Consider the following 20154-nt stretch of genomic DNA (forward strand, 5'->3'; position numbering starts at 1 on the left):
TTGGCTCAGGTCGTGATCTCAGGGTCGTGGGATCGAGCCCCACATTGGGCTCCACACTCAGCTCAGTGTCTGCTTAAGACTCTCTCCCTCTACCTGGGCCTCTCTCCACCACGCTCTCCCTCTCAATAAATAAATATTAAAAAATAAATTAATTAAGGTTAAATGGCTAGTTACAATAGGGGTAGGGAAATTAGAGTCTGGAATTCCCGTGCTTGTCTTTGAGAAAGGAATGAGGCAAAGAGAAGATCAAAATGCCATTGTCTGTTCTGTGCAATAGAGAGACTCCTGTGAGCATCCACAGAAACCCGCCCTTCGTCTGTTGCCAGGAAAGCCCACGGGAGCTTATCAGCTTTGCAGCTTCCCTAAGGGCTCCATGGAGTCAGGGCACGAAAAAAAAAAAGTGTTCTGTTTGGGTACTTTGGCAGGTATAAGACAACGTTATTGAGTAATACTCTGCTAGGGCCTGGGACCAGCACCAGGTGAGCAGGAAAAGAGAATCCCTCTCTGGGACAAGGTTTTCTCAACCCTCCTGCTCTCAGAGGGGCCCTGGGATGTCTACAGGAGGAGTACGGGAGTTGTCAGCATCTTTGCAAATTCCTGAAGTGGGTCTTCTCTGTCACTGCGGGAGCTGAAGGGAGGCCAAAAGATGTTGTAAGAGGAATTGAAGGGCTGGCTAGAGAAATGGTCCCGTGTGCACCTCCGGTGCCACACCCCTGGCGGCTCCCCCACAGTCAGGGCAGGGCCTAGTGGCTGCTTTGCCTTCTCTCCAGGACAGGCGTGGCTCCTCTGCCTGCCAGTCTCATTCTCATGCTGTTGCATGTCCAAGGATCATCCCCAGGGGCTGATGCAGATTCATGTTGGCCAACTCAAGTGGTAAAGGGGACCCTGAACCGGGACGCCTGGGTGGCTCAGTGGTTGAGCATCTGCCTTTGGCTCAGGGTGTGATCCTGGGGTCCTGGGATCGAGTCCTGTATCGGGCTCCCCGCAGGGAGTCTGCTTCTCCCTCTGCCTATGTCTCTGCCTCTCTCTGTGTGTCTCTCATGAATAAATAAATAAAATCTTTAAAAGGGAGTGAGAGGACCCTGAACCTTGGCTTCTGGTAGTTTTGCTCCCATCCAAAATTGAGCAAGGATGTGTGCTGAGAGCTGCACCCCCTGGCGATAGAGGCTCCCTGCCGGGGGTGAGTCTCAGCCTAGCCCGAGTGCTCTCTCAGGGATGATGTGAGATGCATGCACTGGTTTACCTCCAGCTGCCCTCCACGTTTACACCCAGTAGGTCCTCTCTCCAGCCTCAAGACTCAACGGCTGTGATCAGAGGACTGGCAGTCGGGTGGGGAGGGATAGAGGGGAGCTCAGCTGAACAGGGGAGAGGCAGGGATGCCAACTCCAGGAGAGTTTAATCCTTCACCTGGGCTCTAACCCCATCTTCCATAGCTCAGACACTGGGGAGCAGCCAGAGGGGGCGGAGTTGGCCCTCTGACTAAGTGGTGTTCAAAGACAGAAAAGAGAAAAGCAAAAAACCATTATAGCTTTAAACACTTTCGCTGAGTCTGCTTCAGGTCCTGGAGCAAAGCACACAGGGAGAGCTGGCCTCGCCCTCTTCCTTTCCCATGAGTGACTTATTTCTCCTTTTGACTAAAGTTCTTGGCAAAGTGATTTACCTTAGATAAGAAAAAAGTTGAGGCCAGGGGAGACTGGTGCCCAAGGACCTTCCTTGCCCCTGGGACCCATTCCCTCAGAGAAGTCTTGATTGGCCTCCACTTAGTCCATCTGCAGACCCACTGGGGTGTCTTTGCCAGTGGCTTTGGGCTGCTGCCCAGGCTCCCAGGCGAGAGCTCCGTGCTCCCACCAGCACAACAGTCCTCATGCCTCAGCCCGGGGAGTGAGGAAGATTCCTTCTACAGAAGCACTTCTCTCGAGGAGGCGAGGCCTGCTAGCTGAGGTCTGTCATGCCTTTGCTCACAGAGGTGCCAGCCTACCCTCTGCCCTTCATCCTCTCTCCTTCTAACCCCCTCGTCCATGCAAGACTCCTTACCTTCAGGCCATGACCAGACCACCTTCACACTTCAGAATGTGATTTCCTAAGAAACCCCCACGAGGACAGTCATTGCCAACCTCCTGGAAGGAACCAGAGGACTTCTCTTCTCCTGCCTGCCACTGCGGTGGCTTCCTTTGGTGGCCAGGGCTATGAGCAGTCAGACACACTGAGCCTCTCTACGCAGATAAGCAAAACTCCATTGACTTCTCTCCTTTCCTGTTTTTCCCTCAAGGATCCAGGGAATTGCTAAATGTGTCCCACAGCCCTGCCATATCTTCTTCAGCAAACTTGGAGACATTCTTCCAAAGGTGTGGCAGTTTACTATGCCCTGGGCATCTTCTCATGCTGTGGAGGCAGCAGAAAAGAAAACCATGCCTCTCATACCACCACTTCCACACCCAGCCTTCCGGGGAATCATAATTCTTAATGCATCCGGAAGAGGAGGGGCTAGGATGCTCCAGAAGAAAACGGTTGGCACAGTCAGCTTGAAAGAGGTTATCCTGAGCTATGGCTCAAATTTTATACACCCATTTATTCCCCTAGAATTTATTGAGCACCTACTATGTTGTGCCTGGGTTCTAGAGCTACAGGGTGGAAGACAAACAGTACTGCTGCAGAACCTGGGGCGTTGAGTCTAGGGCAGGGCCTCACAGCCAATGAGGATTCTATGCTCAGGACCATTGGCCCCCCAACTAGCTTCTGCTGTGAGGGATTGCCCCCCGGCTTCTCCTGGTGGGGCTCTAGTGATACGGTGTGAGGAGCAAAGGCGCAAGGAGGTGCATCTGACTCAGGGGAGTCAGGCTTTGGAGAATTCCTTCAAGAGTTTCAGTTAAGGGCGCCTAGGTGACTCAATCAATTAAGAGACTGCCTTGGGCTCAGGTCATGGTCCCAGGGTCCTGGGATGGAGCCCCTCATCAGGCTTCCTGCTCAGGGGGGAGTCTGCTTCTCCCTCTCCCTCTGCCTTTAATTTCCTCTCTTCCCTTCCTTTTATCTTGCCACACTCTTGGCACCTTCCAAAAAGCTTAGTGGCTCCTCCCTGCTTATAGGATTGAGTTCAGACTTCTCAGTTTGCCTTTCTGGGGCATGCAGGCTCAGTATAGGACTGTTGAATATGGTATCAGAATGAACCATTCTCTTGGTCTTTTTCAGCACCTGTATTTCACAAGAGTTGATGGGCTGGTCTTTCTGGGAACTTGAGATTAGTATTTTTGCTTCAAAATCAACTTTACTTCTTGCTTAGAACCTGTTACAGACAAAGGTCTTCCTCACCCCTACCCCCAGCCAAACCCAATAGACGTACGTGAGCCAGCTGTCCCCTGACCCCACACTCTGACCCTTGGAACGAACTGAAACAAAGTGTCCCTTCATGTTTTTCAGCAACGGCTTGTCTTGTCTGGCCTATCCTCATAACTGAACAATGATTGCAATCCTCTGTACTTTAATATGTCGATAAATTATTAACAGTGGGTTGTACCTTTTCCCAGGTTGTAAAAGGATGACTGGTTAGTCCCAACGTTCTCCTTGTCAGTGGAGGAAATGTAGGAGAGGTTGTCATCTCGGGCCACTTGTCTCTAAGACTCGTAACAAAGATGTGGCAGGCTCCAGCCAGGAGTGTGAGCAGGGTGACAGACAGCAGAAACGACCCAGGTGAGCCTTGGTGACTGTCCATTTCTTTGTCGGTTTTGATCCTTTTTTCCCATCTTTCACTTCTGGGACCAGGAACGGGCAGCGGGCGGAGAGTATAAGTAGCATATCAATGGCTGTTCAAAGGTCTTAGGGAAAGGGCTGTGTTTTGATAAGAAATGGGCAAGGACACTACATGTTAACATAAAGACCAACGTGAAGGCCCACTGTGAACCCCAAGTATCCCAAGAGGAAACTGTGGACCTGGCATGGGCACAAAGATGGAGAGGCCAACATGATAATATACTGGCGTGATCACATGACAGACCACTCTGTCCTAGGGGAATGGGAAAGGACAAATTGGGGGGAGAAGTTGGGGACGGGGCATGGTTCAGGGCCCAGAAGATGCTGGAGTCAAGGATGCGTTGCTTGATGTGGAATTGGGAACATCTCCAAATCCAGCAGGAAGGTAGAGAGACTGAACTGTGCAGAGCCACTGGAGCCCGTGCATGCCGCCTTCATCAACCATAACTGTTTTGGGCTGAGGTGGTGTTGTTGTTGTTGTTGTCGTTGTCGTTGTCGTTGTTGTTTTAACAGATGTCAGTTTTTTAGAGCAGTCTTAAGTTTACAGAAAAATCATGAAGAAAATACAGAAGGTTCCAGTGTCACCCAGTCTCCCCTACATGTAAATCCTTTTATTATTAACATCTTGCATTAGCCTGGTACATTTCTCACAGTGATGAACCAATATGGATATATTAGTATTGGTTAAAGTCTGTAGTTTACATCAGGGTTCACCCTTTTGTGTTGTACCGCTCTGTTTGACCAGTGTGTAATGTCAGGTGTCCGCCGTTGCAGTGTTACATGGAATAGCTTCACTGGCCTGAAATCCCACCTCTCCCAATCTGGCTTTCTCCCATACCCTCGGCAGCCACCGATCCTCTTACTGTCTATATTTTGCCTATTCCACGATGTCATATAACCAGAATCACATAGAGTGTGAGTTCTATAGAATTCGGACCACCTTCTTTTAACTTAGCAAATATGCATTTAAGTTTTCTCCACTCCTCATGCCTTGATAGGTCATTTCTTTTTAGCGCTTAGTAATATCCCCTTGTATGGATGTGCCACAGCTTGTTCATCCATTCAAGAAGACTTTTCAGTGAGTTAAAAGGCAGAAGCAAGGGGCACCTGGGTGGTTCAGTTGGTTAAGCATCTGCCTTCAGCTTAGGACATGATCTCAGGGTCCTGGGATCTAGCCCTGCTTTGAGATCCCTGCTCAGCAGGGAGCCTGCTTATCCTCCTCCCTCATCCCCTCCTTCTGCCTCTCCCACCCCATGCTCTTTCACTCTTGTGTGCACAGGCTGTATCTCTCAAATAAACAATTTTTTTTTTTTTAAAGGCAAGCAATGAAGAGTAGATGAAGAGGAAGGAGCAAAGGCCACAAGATGTGAAAGAAGCAAAAGGTTTAGAGAAGGGGAATAACAAACTTTAGTGCAGAGGCCTGAACCAGCCCAAGACAAGGTTCTTGAGACCAGTGTTCAGTGAGAGAGGCCAACTCCTCGCTGACTCCTGCCAGGCCTTCCCTGCTTGTATAGTCATGTAGTTTTATAGATACTTCATAAGGGTAAGAACCATGCCAGCCTCATCCTGAGAGTCCAACACATGGCAGATAGCCAATGCATAGTTGACAAGGCATCTAAACCTCCAGAATCTTTTCTAAAGAGCAAGTTTGCCCAATCACCTGAAGATCTGAAGCTTCTGAGGCTGGCCTGTCATCTCTGGCGGGTCCCAGCTGCCTGCTTGGCTGAGCCCCTCTGTGCCAAAGGCAGGGGGCGGGGACGGGGGCAAGGGTAGCCTAGGACTTTTACCTTCTTCCCTGGGAATACATGTCTGTTGCCACCATCTTCACCTGTCTTGTGAGATGTTCTACAGACACGAGCAGGCCCGACTGTAGGGAGGCGGAAAAACCAAGGGAGATATGGGCCAACCTAACATAGGAGGTTAAAAAAGCTTTCTTGCCATAGGATTGGAACTCAGCTCTCCATGTACTCGTTTTTCAACCCAATCACATGGCAGGATAATTAGCCCAAACAACTTGTGTATAACTGGAAGAACAAGCAGGGTGATTCAGGTGATAAGAAACAGCTACGAGAGGAAGATGGGCCATGCCTTCCACTCAGAAAAGATGCTAACGGACAGGGGGAAATTCTGTGCCACAAAAGTCTCAGTCCACGAGTGGGAATGGTTGAAGCCCAGTGAGGGGAGTGCAGCTGGGAAGAAGGGGCTGCTCTGCAGGGGAGCTGGTAAGTCAGGTCAAAAATTGCAAAGCACATAGAAATCTGCCAGTTACAAATTAGTAGCTCAGTGGTGCTCCCTGGACAAAATAGCACATCACTCAGACCTGGTGTGTTGGTGCAGGGTCATTGCTTAAAATCTGGTCTTCTCCTAGGGTGTGATATTGGTGTTCCTTGGTACCACATGGCTTTCAGTGTAGTGAGAAGGGCACATGAGCCCAGGAAGACTGTGAGGGTGTCTGGCTTGGGGTCTGTTCCTATACTACCCATGTAAATACTCATGTGCCCTACGTAGTTCCCACAACCAGTGGAGAGCTCTTGAGAATTTCTTCTGTAAGAAAAAGAACATAGCGGATTCTTGACCCAAAGGCCATCCTGAACAGTGGGGCTCATCTGGAGACATGCATTGACTCCTCGTCCCCACTGTTACTTCACTAGAGGAGTCAGGGTTACTGTGGACATTTAATTCGATGGAAGCCAGAGGTAGAAACATTAGGTGGAGTGAGGATTAGCTGCCTTCCCACCTTGAAGCACCAGATGGCAATCCCTGAAGGAGGACATGTCTGTGAGGTAGATGGCCCAGTGTTGATTCTGTAGGTCCCCAGAGGGGCAGAAAAAGTAGTCCAAACATCTCCATGTAATCAGAAACACAAACAGAGGAGAGTCCAGCTCAAATCACAGCATGGTGTCTGCCTTGGGGACAGTTGGTCTTTCCTGATGCATCCACATCTGGCCACTTCTGCTGAACCTGGCAGGTGTCTGGGGGCATTGCTGGCACATGTGGATCCCCACAGAGCCACGACAAAGCTTTCCATATCCAAAAAGTTCTATGAGGAAGATGGTGTCTGTGCCTCACCAAAATCTATTTTCTTGGGGTGTCTGTTATTTTGGTGCTTTACGACACAGAATTTTCAGCTTCATTTCTTGCTCATTGGCTTTTGTCTTCAGGCGTAGGACCTGCTTGTGGAAATTTAGGGCACAATCCACCATTTGGCAGTAAAGGCAAAGTAGCAAGCCTCGGTTACTCTGCCCTGGGAACACGCATCACTGCCACTCAATCCTCAGCCTCTCTCCTCCCATTCATGCTCTTCCTCCCTGGCTTTCCAAACACTCTTTAGACTTAACTCCTTGTTTCTTGGTCCATGCCCTTCCTTGCCACTTATCCTGTTTGTTAGCCACAGACATGGGAGCACATTTAAATATTCACCCATAACAAAGGTAAAACCTAAGCATGGGACCCAGAGTCCCCAGGAAATTGGGATGTAGGGGAGAGAGGAGGTCATAGAGCTGAGAGTGGCAGGCAGAGGCAGGCACTGGCTCTTTCCCAAGGAGCCCTGAATTTCCGGGGCCATTAAAGGACAGACATTTATGACAGAGCCCACAGCCGTGCCCTTACTGTCTATAACAAAATTATAGGTCACTCACTTACTCATGTATTCTCTCAGCAAATGCTGAGTTATGTGACAGGGTTGACTTGGAACACAAAGATACCTGAAATGTAGTCTTTTCCCCACGAAGTTTCATAACAAGTGTGATGAAGTCTGTAGTCTGTGGTTCTGAAAGACACCCGGAAAAAAAAAATTAAAAAAAAAAAGAAAGAAAGAAAGAAAGAAAGAAAGAAAGAAAGGAAGGAAAGAAAGAAAGAAAGAAAGAAAGAAGAAAGAAAGAAAGAAAGAAAGAAAGAAAGAAAGAAAGAAAGAAAGAAAGAAAGAAAAGAAAGAAAGAAAGAAAGAAAGAAAGAAAGAAAGAAAGAAAGGAAGGATGCCCGGGTAGTGGGTCTGCATGAGGAAGCTGGGAGCCCATCTGGGCTGATCTGGGAAGAAGTCCTAAGGACTTGACACCTGAAACGAGTCTTGAAGGGTAGGTTGAGAGGAGGAGGGCACTGGGTAGCATGTTCCTGACAGGAGCCAACGCAGAGGCAAAGGCACCGAGCAAGCAGGGAGGTCGTTGGGATTTCAGTGGCTGGAGGCCCAGGGAGAAGGCGGAGCCAGCTCAGGAGGGACCCTGAGGTCTGTGCATGGGAGGCCGAGGAGCAGAGAGGTGTGCAATCAGATTCATACTTCGAGCAGGAAGGCCTGGCTGAAATGTGGAGAGCACTTTAGAAGGAACCAGACCGACACACAGAATGCATCAGAGGCTGTTACAATAAGATTGGCTGGAAACGACACCCTCTCCACACCTGTCCACCCTGGGCTCCCTGTCGGAGGGGAAGGCCAGCCGGAGAAAGGGCTCGCAGGAAACTCGGTCATTGGTCTCATCATTTTTGTGCTGCCTGTGACTATAACGGCTTTGTTTTACAGCCACTATCATGTCAAATCACCACCGCGTGAACGTTCCCGTCAGGTGAAAGCTAGCCTCCAGAACGGGGAGACGACAGCCGTCTGTCGTCTGAGCCACTCAGCCCGTGGCCCTTTGTTACGCAGCCCCAGCGCACGCTGATGCAAGCGGCCGGCTCGCTAATCCCACATGGAGGCTACTGGGGTGTAGAGAGGAATGCCTCCCTCGAGTGGAGAAGACACACCTTCTACGTCTCCCAGGTCTCTCCAGGGCCAGTCCAGGTCACGTTCTAGTCTGGAGGTTGGGCAGCATCGCAGGGTCATGCTGTGGGTGAGCCGCCCGGCGAAGTTACTTGTCCTCATTATGCCAGCACCGCCCAGTAGAAATATAAGGTGCCAAAAAAAAAAAAAAAGAAAAAAGAAAAGAAAAGAAACATAAGGTGCCAGTATGCTTGGGAAAACTCTCTCCTGCTCCCAGGATTCTGAGCAGAAACAGGTGCAGCCAAATATAACCCCAGCCCCCCTCCTCCTCCACCCAGCCTCTCACCACAAGGAACCGACAGGGCTGCTCTTAGAGTAACGGACACGTGGGCAGAGGGGAGACAGCTGCTCTCATTCCTTGATAGGCCTCGATCCCAGCAGTGTGCATGTATAAATTCCACCAGTGTCACTGCTCCTGCTAGGAGTCCCACAGTTAATTATTAACAACTAAACAAATCCATAGTGAGCTGAGATTAGGTCTTGTTGCAAGGCTCGGGCATTTTCTGAAAGCATGTTTCCATGAAGACTTCGCCCCCATTGGATTCCTCATCAGGGTACAGGACAGAAAGACAGACAAACATCAGGTCTGTAATTTCAGCTAGGAGAGACCCAAGCCTGAAACCTCAGGGAGTTCACTTGGGAAAGGTCTTCCTAGAGAAGTGGACTTTCCTAGTCAATGTCTCAACCAAACAGGTGTTTGGAGGGAATAAAAATCACATTACCTTAGAAGGAACTGGGGTAGTCTGGCCTGACTTGGAGCCTACTTAGAAAGAACATCATCCGTTGTGCAAAATAACTCTAAATGATGGTAAACTGTCAGGGGAATTCGGCTGATTGCCGGGGTACACCCACCATGAAAGTAACACATTTTGGAATTTAGGTTGGAAGGGAGGTGGAAATTCATTTTGTTCTTTCTCAGTGTATGGTTGGCTTCTGTAACCGTCGGGTAGCCTACATCTAGAGAGTAAGACTAACGCCTTGCTTCCTGCCCAGGGAAGTCTAAAAGCCTAGGATGCTTCAGTCCTATAGTAGATGTTTCTCTAATGTTCTTCAAACAGTTCCCCAAATTTTTTATGCAAAATAAAATTTTCCTTTATTGCTGTAATACAGAAGTGGACCTTGACCTAAATCGTGCCCAAATCTCATCATTCAAACTAATGGTAACCCCACACTTGCTTAGCATTTGTGATACATATGGCATTAGGGTAAATCAGATGACCTACCTCTTAGATGCCTCATAGATCCTTATGTTATTATTTGGAAGGTTGAATAAATTTATGCAAAGTGCTTAGAACTCCACTTATACCATCTCCTCTGCAGCCTTAGTGTGTCCCTGATTTGGTCAAGTAGAACCATGCATGCCCTGTGAGAAAGGGAAGGAGGTAAGGTGCAGGCAAGGTTGACCTTCTAGGTAAACACCATTGGATGAGCACCCATGTGCTGCAATGGTCCCCATGCCCATGTCTAATGCATCCTAGTCCATCAAGTTCTCACTTTTTTAAAAGCTTAAAAGTTTCAAAGTGCCTCAATAAAATGCAAATACTCTTCTGAGGGATATCATTTTAATCAGCCAACCATTATCAGGAATTCTTTTACATCTTTCCAGGGGCCTAAAAGAGCAAAAAGGTCTTACAGGTAAAAGCACAAGAAAAAGGCCAATCTTCTGATGGGAGAGAATTCAGACCATAGATTGAGATGGTAATTTGATATCTAGACTGATCCACTCCAAAGTGACTTTTTCTCTAAGAATAAATTCAGGTCTTCTTAGGTTACATTCTTGCAGATAGGAAACATATTTTTTATATATAAATAAATATATATATTTACATATATATATTTACATATTATATAATTACATATTTATATATAAATAAATATATATATATATATATATTTACATATTTTGACTGTGTGAGTTGGCAAAAGGAAATGGTGGAATGTTTCAAGCACCATGCCTATTTTGTTTTTCCCAGAAACATATCCATCTACATCCCTGAGGTTTCAACATTCCACTCCGTTCTGGGCTCTATCCAAAAGAAAATGATCACATGCCCACATGTGTGCCTATAGCTGACCACAATGCAGTATCAGGATTTTATTCAAACTCTATGGCCTCTCTCCACATGTGAAGTAAAGAGGAAATCACATGGACCCTAAGGGGTATCTTAGAGACCCTGGCCTTGATTAAATTAAATTAAGCAAGTGTAACAGGATCCTTAGGAGACAGACTCAGGACCTGGGATCAGGCCACACTTTCTGAATGTGGAAGGCATACCATGAGCCTGCCATCTTTACTGGAGAACCCAAGAATTAAGGCCAGGACACATCAAGAATCCTGTATTCAATTCTGTGATGTACCTTTGACAAGGAGCATTGACAACTTATAGTTTGTCCAGTGGGTGGTGACAGGGAAATAGATTGATGATACCAGAGAAATGTGAGACATGGGATGTTGTTTCCCAGAGGAAGATGATGGCTGTCTGTTCTTTAAAAGACTGTCATATGGAAGAGGGAGAAGTATTCTTCTTCACCCCAAATGGTAAAAGTAGGACTAGGGAAAGGAGGTTATGGATGACCAAGTCTTTCCAGCACTTAGAGTTGTCTAGAGTGAAGCATCATTGTGCAGGTTGATGCTTTGCCTGGTGTTTGATGTGTTGGCTCAGTGTCAGGGGCATGTGGTGGGGGAAGGGGCAGAGGGGACACCAGTCAGAGAGATTGAAGAGGAAATGCCTTCTTGGGCAGGAGATTGCACTAGTTGTTGCTAACTACTAAAATGATTTTTTAAGTAGATGGATAATAAAGTGGGTGTATGGTCTCTGTATTCCACAAACTTTTAATTTCCCACATCAACTATTTCATGCACAGAAAACCTAAGAAACAGGGAAGCTAATAAGGTTGCAAAGTATTTTAAACATACTGTCTGGGGAGCCATTGGATCACAAATGACAGGTACACATTGTGGATAAGAGCATGGGCTGTGGAGGCCAAGCCCACATGGGTTCAGGTCCTGCCTCTGCCTTCATTAACTTTCATGTTCTGGAATGAGTTATCAAACTTAGATATGCCTTCACTTTTGTGGCTGTAAGGTGGAAATAACTCCTGACTTCTACTGTTGTTGTGAGTCAGTTACCGCACCAGAACTTCAGAACTCTGTCTGGCACATGGTGAGCTTTCAGTAAATACTGTTTTACTCCTTAAAACAGTAGCTTAATGATGATGGTCACAGAAGGAGAAATCATCGGGGTTTCTTAAGTCCATAAAAGAATTTAAACACCATGGCACTGCCTTCAGTAAAAAAGCATACATGTTCAGGAGTGATTGATTCTGTAAGTGGAGTGAATGACAGCTAGTCCCATGAAGCAATGGAAAAATAGAGCCTGGTGATATTTTTGGATAGTGAAGCCAAAGAGAATGGAAGGGTAGCCGAGTTCCTAGGATTTCCCTGGACTGCTTCCTTGGACTGTGCTCTGCCTTTTTCCCCAAGAGACATAAAAACCAAAGCCTCATCCAGATTACTCATCTTTCCCAGTGTTAACAGTACATGGTTACATCTGGTTGACAACTGAATTATCTCTACCCTGAATTTTTTTCTTATTGTAAAAGCACCTGTACGACCAGGGGAAAAAGGAGAAAAAAAACACAAGAAGGCTTAGTTTCTCATCATGGTAAGTGCCTGAGAGGGCTTGTTGGGGGTCTGGGAGCCCTTCATCCCAACTTTGGTCTTTTGAATTTCCCAGGTTCTAATTACTTTGCTAAGCTGGAAGCTAATGAAAAGAAGGGAGAAAGATCTTGAATGTCCCTCTCAGGACATAATGTGGCTCTTAAGAGTCTGTCTTCTTATTTGTCCAAATGAAATAGATCACTGGGGAAACAGCAAAAGTCTCCTCCTGTTGAGAAAACACATTTTCCAGTCCTGGGTGTTACACCACTTTGGTTCTATGTGAAATAAGGCAGCGTCCTAACACTAAATGATCAACTGCATATAATGGGATGAGCTTATTTTTCATGTTCCCAATAAATACAATGAAACCACAGACAACTCTGGATGGTCTCTTCGGAAACCGTATGGTGCCAAGAACAGGAATTTAAATTGGTTCCTTTCTCCTTGGGTTGTTTATAAAACCAACATTATTAAAAATTACTAAGAACTATTAAGCTTCATTAGTGTGCTCTGGGGCATGATTCAGTGCTTGGGTAATATGCGCTAATCATCCACTGATCATGCCCATCTCCTAGGACTCTTCCAACTGGTACGTTCATGCTTATCCTGAAATTTTAAGTAGGGACGAAACAGTAGCTTGCATCAAGTGTGAGGTGGAAATTATTTCTCCTGATTGCCTTGTTACTATTTCTTCCTCTTTCTTGTACTTATGACACTGGTCATAAAATCTATCTGCATGGAGATCTGTCCATTACACAGAACATTACATAACTTAATTTACAGAGGGAAAATTATTTCTGGCAGCAGTATCACTTAACCTGAAGAGGCACTATTTGGCCAACTAACTGTGGGACTAAGAGTCAGGCATAGACAGTGCCCTGGTTTCTCTAGGTTAACAATTATAAGCTTTTCTTTTTTTTTAAGATTTTATTTATTTATTCATGAGAGACACACACACAGAGAGAGAGAGAGAGAGAGAGAGGCAGAGACACAGGCAGAGGGAGAAGCAGGCTCCATGCAGGGAGCCTGACATGGGACTCGATCCCGGGACCCCAGGCCCTGGGCTGAAGGTGGTGCCAAACCTCTGAGCCACCCGGGCTGCCCTATAAGCTGTTCTTTACTTGACCTAGCATAGATGTAGATGGTGGTTGAATTCAGCAAAATTTTCCTCATGAAAGTTTCATTTGTCTGAAAGGTTTTACACACTGATCTGCAAAAAATGCCCACAAAACCCCTTGGTTTGAGAACACGGGCTGCAGGCTAGGTTCTCCCAGGCAGAAAATACATCTTCAAAATTTCAGTGGTTAATGGTGGAACATGGGTCAGATGTAGTGCAGCATGTTCCAAGTCCCCTCTCAGCCAAATGCAATAACTTGTCAACTTTACCTAACAGCAGCTGAAGACCTTAAAACTGTCAGCGGGCTCCATGAAAGATCTCCAGAAAGAAGGTGGAGAAACATTTAAATGTATGTGGATAACTTCTACCTTCTATTTGCACGCACAGAGCCTGAGTAGTTATCCTTCCCTCCCAAGAGCCTTTCTGTTTAAGAAGGCTTTAGGATCTATTCTCCTTAATCATATAGAAAGAATTCACTGGGTTGGAAAATTTTAGCTTCCACTTTATTTCTTACTTTACAAAGAATTGTGCTTCATCTATGAATGAGTTCTGATGATAGAGAATTGGATGCTGCAAATTAGTGTTATTAAACGTACTAAGGCAGGGGAGGGACTCCTTTAGAAGAATAACAGAGTCTGAGGGGGATCTCTTCTTCCCAGGCATCTGCCAGAGATGTTTCTGAACTTAACAGTTACATTAAATAACTCAAAATTGGGGCACCTGGGTGACTCAGTGTCTGAGCGTCTGCCTTTGGCACAGGTCCCAAGGTCCTGGGATCGAGTCCCACATCAGGCTCCCCACAGGGAGCCTGCTTCTCCCTCTGCCTATATCTCTGCCTCTCTGTGTGTGTCTCTCATGAATAAATAAATAAAATTTAAAAAAATAAATAAATAATTCAAAATTACTGTAAGTGCACAGCACTTTCCTCCCACAATGTTACTGAAATTAAGGATGCCAAATCATTCTTCTCCCATTATTACTTCACAATGGAAATGTATGGCTCATCCTGCTATTAGACTAACTAGAGTCTAATGCCTGACTAATTAATGTACAACAATGCCAGGATTAGTAAGCATGATGTTGGTTGACTTTAGCCCCTAAGAACATCACTCTTGGTTGAATAAATAGAATGGCCAGTGGAATCCCTATGTAGCTATTATTGGCTGGTTTTGGACACTCAACTAAATACCCCAGTAAAAATAATAGGACACAGTTTTATTCCTATGAAAACTTGAGAATTGGGTATTTTAGGACTTAACTAAATGTGTTGCTCATTACTTTTGTCCAAGGACATACTAACCAATGATAGACTTTTAAATACCTGCTATAGGCCACTTCCATTCTTGAATTGAGGAGGTAGGAGATACTTAACTTCAGAGAGAAATTCGCTAACTGTACAGAACCTATGTAGTAAACGTCAAAATGAGAAGCATAGATAAGTGTTGTATAAGATTACTCTGTGACCCACTCAGGCTAATGCAGGCACTCCATAAGCACTTACAGGGGTAGGTAGCTCTTTATCTGCTCACTTGCATATTATTGCCCCACTGTGCAGGACTGGAAGCTTCATGGGGGCAGGGCCCATACCATCTGTCTTACCTGGCCTGTAACTAGCAATCAGTAAAAGGTGATAGCATAGAGGAAGCTACATAGAGAAAATAGGGCAAAGGATGGGCAAAACTTTAACAGACATGAATGTTTAAAGGCTGAATGAACAGATAAACCAAGACAGGAAGCAAGAATTAGCAGGCCAAATATATCCTTTCACTGTCTCAGCAAACATTTGCAGATCCCTCCCCATTTGCTAGATACTGTGTCAGCAATATAGGTACAAAGGTGAAGAAACATCATTCCCAAGGGCCGAGAAGAGATTTGCAGCCTGGATAACATGAGGTAGGCTGACTGGAATTAGGAATGGTCAGGATTGGTGAGCTGTGAAGAATAGAGTACATATGTTGTGAAAAACTGTGGGACCTTCATCTTGAAGATGATGAAAACCAGCAAAAAAATTTAAATTAGGGAAGGTTAAAAAGTCATTGGGAAGGTCCCCAAAGTAACCATGACATCATTGTTAGGAGAAGGTTTGTTACTGATGGAAACTTTAGTTGCACACCCTAAGAACCACTATCTCAGCATGTTAAGAAAAGTGAGGTATATTTTCACACAGGCAGAAATTTCCAGGACTGGGTAATATTTGCATTTTTATTGTTTAATTTTTACCTTACCAGTATGTTAACATTATTAACAGTGTTTTGTAATTTTTTCATAAGTATAGCTTGTTTCTTTAAATATTACATTCCTAAAAAGCTCTGGTGCATTGTTAAAATGTGGTTTTAGTATATTCTATGAATATACTAGACATAGACAAAAATCTTTTTTAGCAAACTTCACTTGCATTTTATAATATACTTCAATGGGATAGTGGGACTTGGTCATATCCATTTCATAGAGAAACTGCTAGAATTCATCTGCTCCATGACATTAATGTAGGGCCAGACAGTATTACAACTAACATCAGTAACTAACCTACCTCTTCAACATGATGTTTCCTATGGAACATGCAGTGAACATTTTGCATTTTGTCTATGCAGCCAGATTTTAACAAGGTGTATTCTGGTTGCAAGCTAGTTCCTTCATAGGATATATAACTATCTTCAGACCCCATAAATAAACTACAGGTGTAGGAAGTAGGAAGACGAAGAGGATCTCGGTGTAGAAATGAACCTTAACATCATCTTTCGTGAAAGCCTACTTTGCAACTGAGTGACAAAAATTGGTATTTAAAAAGGTTGAACTTGGAACAGGATAAAAACAAATAACCTAATTTTAAAAAGGCAAAGGGGGATCCCTGGGTGGTGCAGCGGTTTGGCACCTGCCTTTGGCCCAGGGCGCGATCCTGGAGACCCGGGATCGAATCCCACATCGGGCTCCCAGTGCATGGAGCCTGCTTCTCCCTCTGCCTGTGTCTCTGCCTCTCTCTCTCTTTCTCTGTGACTATCATAAATAAGCAAAGATTAAAAAGAAAAAAAGGCAAAGGATCAGAATAGGCATTTCTCCATAAAAGATACCCAAATGGCCAGTTAAGCATATGAGAAGATGCTCTCCGTCCTTACTCACTAGAGGGAGACAAATCAAAACCACAATGAGATACCATGTCACACACACATAAAAATGGCTATGATTTAAAGAACAAGCAATAAATAACAAGTGTTAGTGAGGGTGTGAAAAAATTAAAACCCTCGTACTCTGCTGATGGACACATTACAATGGTGCAGCCACTTCAGAAAACAGTTTGGCAGTTCCTCAAAACTTTAAACATAAAGTGACTCTATGATCCAGCAATTCCAATGCGAAGTATGTATCTCCCCAAATTGAGAACAGACAAACAAATGTGCGTACATGAATGTTCATAGCGACACCATTCATACTCTCTAAAAGAAGGAAACAGCCCAGGTGTCCATCAACAGGTGTATGGGTAAACAAAATTTGATAATCTGTACAATGGAATATTATTTCATAGAAGGGACTGAAGTGTAGTGATTGATATATGCTATGACACAGATGAACCTCAGAAACATTATACAAAGTGATAGGATCCAATCACAAAGGCCATGTATTTAATGATTCCATGTATGTAAAGTGTCCAGAATAGGGAAATCCACAGAGACAAAAGGTAGATCAGTGGTTGCCAGGGGCTGGGGGAAGGAGGTTAGGAAATGACAGGTAATGTTACAGTTTCTTCTGGTGGTGATAAAAATAATCTCAAATTGATTGTGATGATGGATGTTCATTCAACCTTAAAAATGTACCAAAATGCCACTGAATTGTGCACTTTAAAAGGATGAATTTTATGGCCTCTGAATTATTTCTCAATTTAAAAAAAATAAAAAAGGAAGGTAAAAAAGATTAAATTTGGGATTATTGCTGGTTTTTTGAAGCCTGTTGATATGTAGTGAAATTAGTCCTTGGTATTGGAGAAAGCCATGAAAAAAATTGTAATTGGGAGACGTTATAAGCAAATAGATGGATGAGTCAAGAAAATTGGGAGAGAATTAAAATGATAATAAGACAGTCCACAGAAAGATTAAGTTGTGGTTTCCAAAAACAATCAGGCACGTGTATGTGGGGGCCGTGATGTGTACGTATGTGTATGTCTAATATATACATGTACATATGTTAATATTATATCATATATAATACATAATATATAACATATTTAAAATACGTTTATATTTTATTATCTATTATATTTAAATATTAAAATGTTAAATATTTAATATATATTTAAATCCTTTTCCTGCTTTTGCTTCTCAGTATTCTCTTACTTTGTGTGCCATGATCATCTAACAATTGAAGAAGAAAGTGGGGGGCGCCTGCCTAGCTGAGTCAGTTAAACATGCAACTCTTGATATCAGGGTTGTAAGTTGGAAACCCATGCTGGGTACAGAGATTACTCAAAAATAAAATCTTAAAAAGAAAAATAAAGTGAGTGTGGAAGGATGTTGCTTCTCTCTGATCAGATGTAGAAAATAACAGTTCTTAAAGTCTTACTAAAAAAATCATGTCCTATTTGTCTTCACATTGGAAGAAAATCACATAAAGTGGCATCACTTGATATTGCTTGCAAAACTTACTCTTAAAAACTCTGAAGGAAAAGTCTACAAAAGGCCTTTTCTGCCTTGCTTACTAGATTCTCTCTCAGGTTGAGGCATCCACGTGTACACTCTACATAAGTCATTAGGTACGGGACCTATCACAGACCTGCCATCTCTCTCTCTATCCATCCGTCCATCTGCCTATCTACCAATCAATCAGTCTTTAATCAGGATGTCTACAGGGCAGTCGATACCCAAACATGATGAACATCCTTTGCTAAGTCACAAAATAACTTTAAAATCACCATTAAGATTATACCATATGCCAGACCCTGCACCTGAGCTAAGCATATGCCATTCACTAAATCAGACACATGCTTGCCTCTGAGGCTTGCAGTAGCCAGGAAGAAGCTTAGTCCAGGTAGGACAAGTCCCACAGGCTGTGTGATGCTCAGGGTGGGGCTCTTACCCATAATTTCCAGTCTGAAGCTGGAGGGCAGAGACAAGAATCCCATCCTGGGAAAGTTCCCAAGAGGAAAGCCAAGGTGGCAGGTCCCAAAACAGGTCAGAAACAAGGATTTGGCCAGACAGTAGGAGCCAAGACATGGAGCCCAGGCAGAGTGGTTTGGATGTGGGGCAGAAAGAAATGGGGTTCACTGGAAAACTAGGTGAAAGAAAGGGAGGAATGGTGGATGGGGCAAAATGGCAAAGTCTCTATATTAGTGCCTGGCACCAGGCTAAAGAATGTTCACAGCACCATTGCTTGTAAGAGAAAAATGTGGGAAACAGTTACCCATCCAAAGGAATGCACAAGTTAATTGTGGGGTTTTCAAATTTTCTGCATAAAAAATTAATTAGCCAGATTGGTATGGAGCAACGTAGAAAATGAAGAACAGCAAAAAACTACCCTTAAAAGAAGTGCATGTTAACAACCTCTTCTTTCCTTCCCACTTCGTTCGCTGAAGTGTCAGTTGTAGTGTCTTTCAATTGAGTGTAACATGTCTTTTTGAAGAGGTAAGAGGCAAAAGGTTCAGTTGGCAAAAATAAAAGGGAAACCGGGAAGACTTTAACTTCTGAACAAGAAGGTCACTCTTGCCAGAGGCCTTGGAGGATGGCAACATTCTGCATTTTATTTCCTAATGTTTTTCCTTAAATAAAGGGCCACAGACTTCAGGCCAATGTTGGCAGCTCCTAAATGATTCTTCCAAATTCCTTAAAATTGAGCTCTGTAGGGTCCAACAGACCTGCTTTGGCTGCTCCTTCACTAGAACAATTGCTCCCTAGGGAACAGGATCAGGGCTGAGGAAGAGGAAAAATCGGGTGATAAGTGGATCCTCGCCCAGAATAATAACTCGATTTTCTCTGCCTGCCGCCTAACGTCACAATGAAGGCTTTCTAGATTATAAGAGGCTCTCATAAACATGAACCCACGTCTGAAAGGTATTGAATTTCATCAGCCAACATCTGCACAGATGTCCCTAGAGAACAAGACCATAATAAATTACACCAGCGATGAGATGGGGTTGCAGGAGAAGGTTTGAAAAAGGACAAGAGGGGTGAAGAGTGTGGAGTCAAAGGGTGGGAATAAGACATGCTTTGCCTACCAGATAAGTCTTTTCAGGGCTGGGGAGCCTGGGTGGCTCAATTGGTTAAGCATCTGACTTTTGGTTTCCACCCAGGTCATGATCTCAGGGTCATGGGAACAAACTCTGTGTTGGGCTCCCAGTGCTCACCCGGAGTCTGCTTGAGATTCTCTCTCCCCACCCTCCCTCTCTGTACCCCCACCTCATTCTTGCTCATTCTCTCTCTCAAACACACAAATAAGTAAATAAATAAATCATTAAAAAAAAGAACAATCACAATAACAAACAAAACCCACAGAAACCAAAAAAAAAAAAAATGTTTAAGAAAAAAAATAACTCCACAACATAAGTATCGGAAACTTCCTTCTTATCCACAAAGTTGAAGCGAAAATGAATTGATTCCATTTTTTTTTTTCACCAAACCACAACTCATTTTTGCTTAAATAAAAATATTAACACTTTCCTGGAGCGAAAGTAATGCTGTCTGTTTCCCCAGAAGAGAAAGTCCATCCAGCAGCAAAGCAGACACCAGGTGTCCACTGTGGCTCCGCGGAAGAGAAGCAGGACCCCCACAGAGTGAACAGAGGGGCCTCATGCTGCTCCAGGACCTGGCAGGAGATTGGAGACGCCTTAGCTAGCACAGGGGCCCCACAGTGAACGGGGCAATCTGAGGGCTTGCTAACCAACCTCCTCCCAAAGGTGTG

At 44.6% G+C, this 20154-nt stretch overlaps 1 protein-coding gene across 6 annotated transcripts in view; it reads left to right on the forward strand.

Annotated features, from left to right (window-relative positions):
* The window catches only part of PRLR (prolactin receptor), a 172734-nt gene that overhangs the window by 35744 nt on the left and 116836 nt on the right, over nt 1–20154 (forward strand). For 2 of the 6 annotated variants that reach the window (XM_072757110.1, XM_072757108.1), the window contains exon 2: nt 3522–3684. The exons of the other annotated variants lie outside the window; for them this stretch is intronic. The gene's annotated coding sequence lies outside the window, so the exon portion shown is untranslated. The remainder of the gene's footprint in view (nt 1–3521; nt 3685–20154) is intronic. 6 annotated transcript variants of the gene reach the window in all.

The sequence above is a fragment of the Vulpes vulpes genome, chromosome 4 (genome assembly GCF_048418805.1).
Source record: "Vulpes vulpes isolate BD-2025 chromosome 4, VulVul3, whole genome shotgun sequence".
NCBI lineage: Eukaryota > Metazoa > Chordata > Mammalia > Carnivora > Canidae > Vulpes > Vulpes vulpes.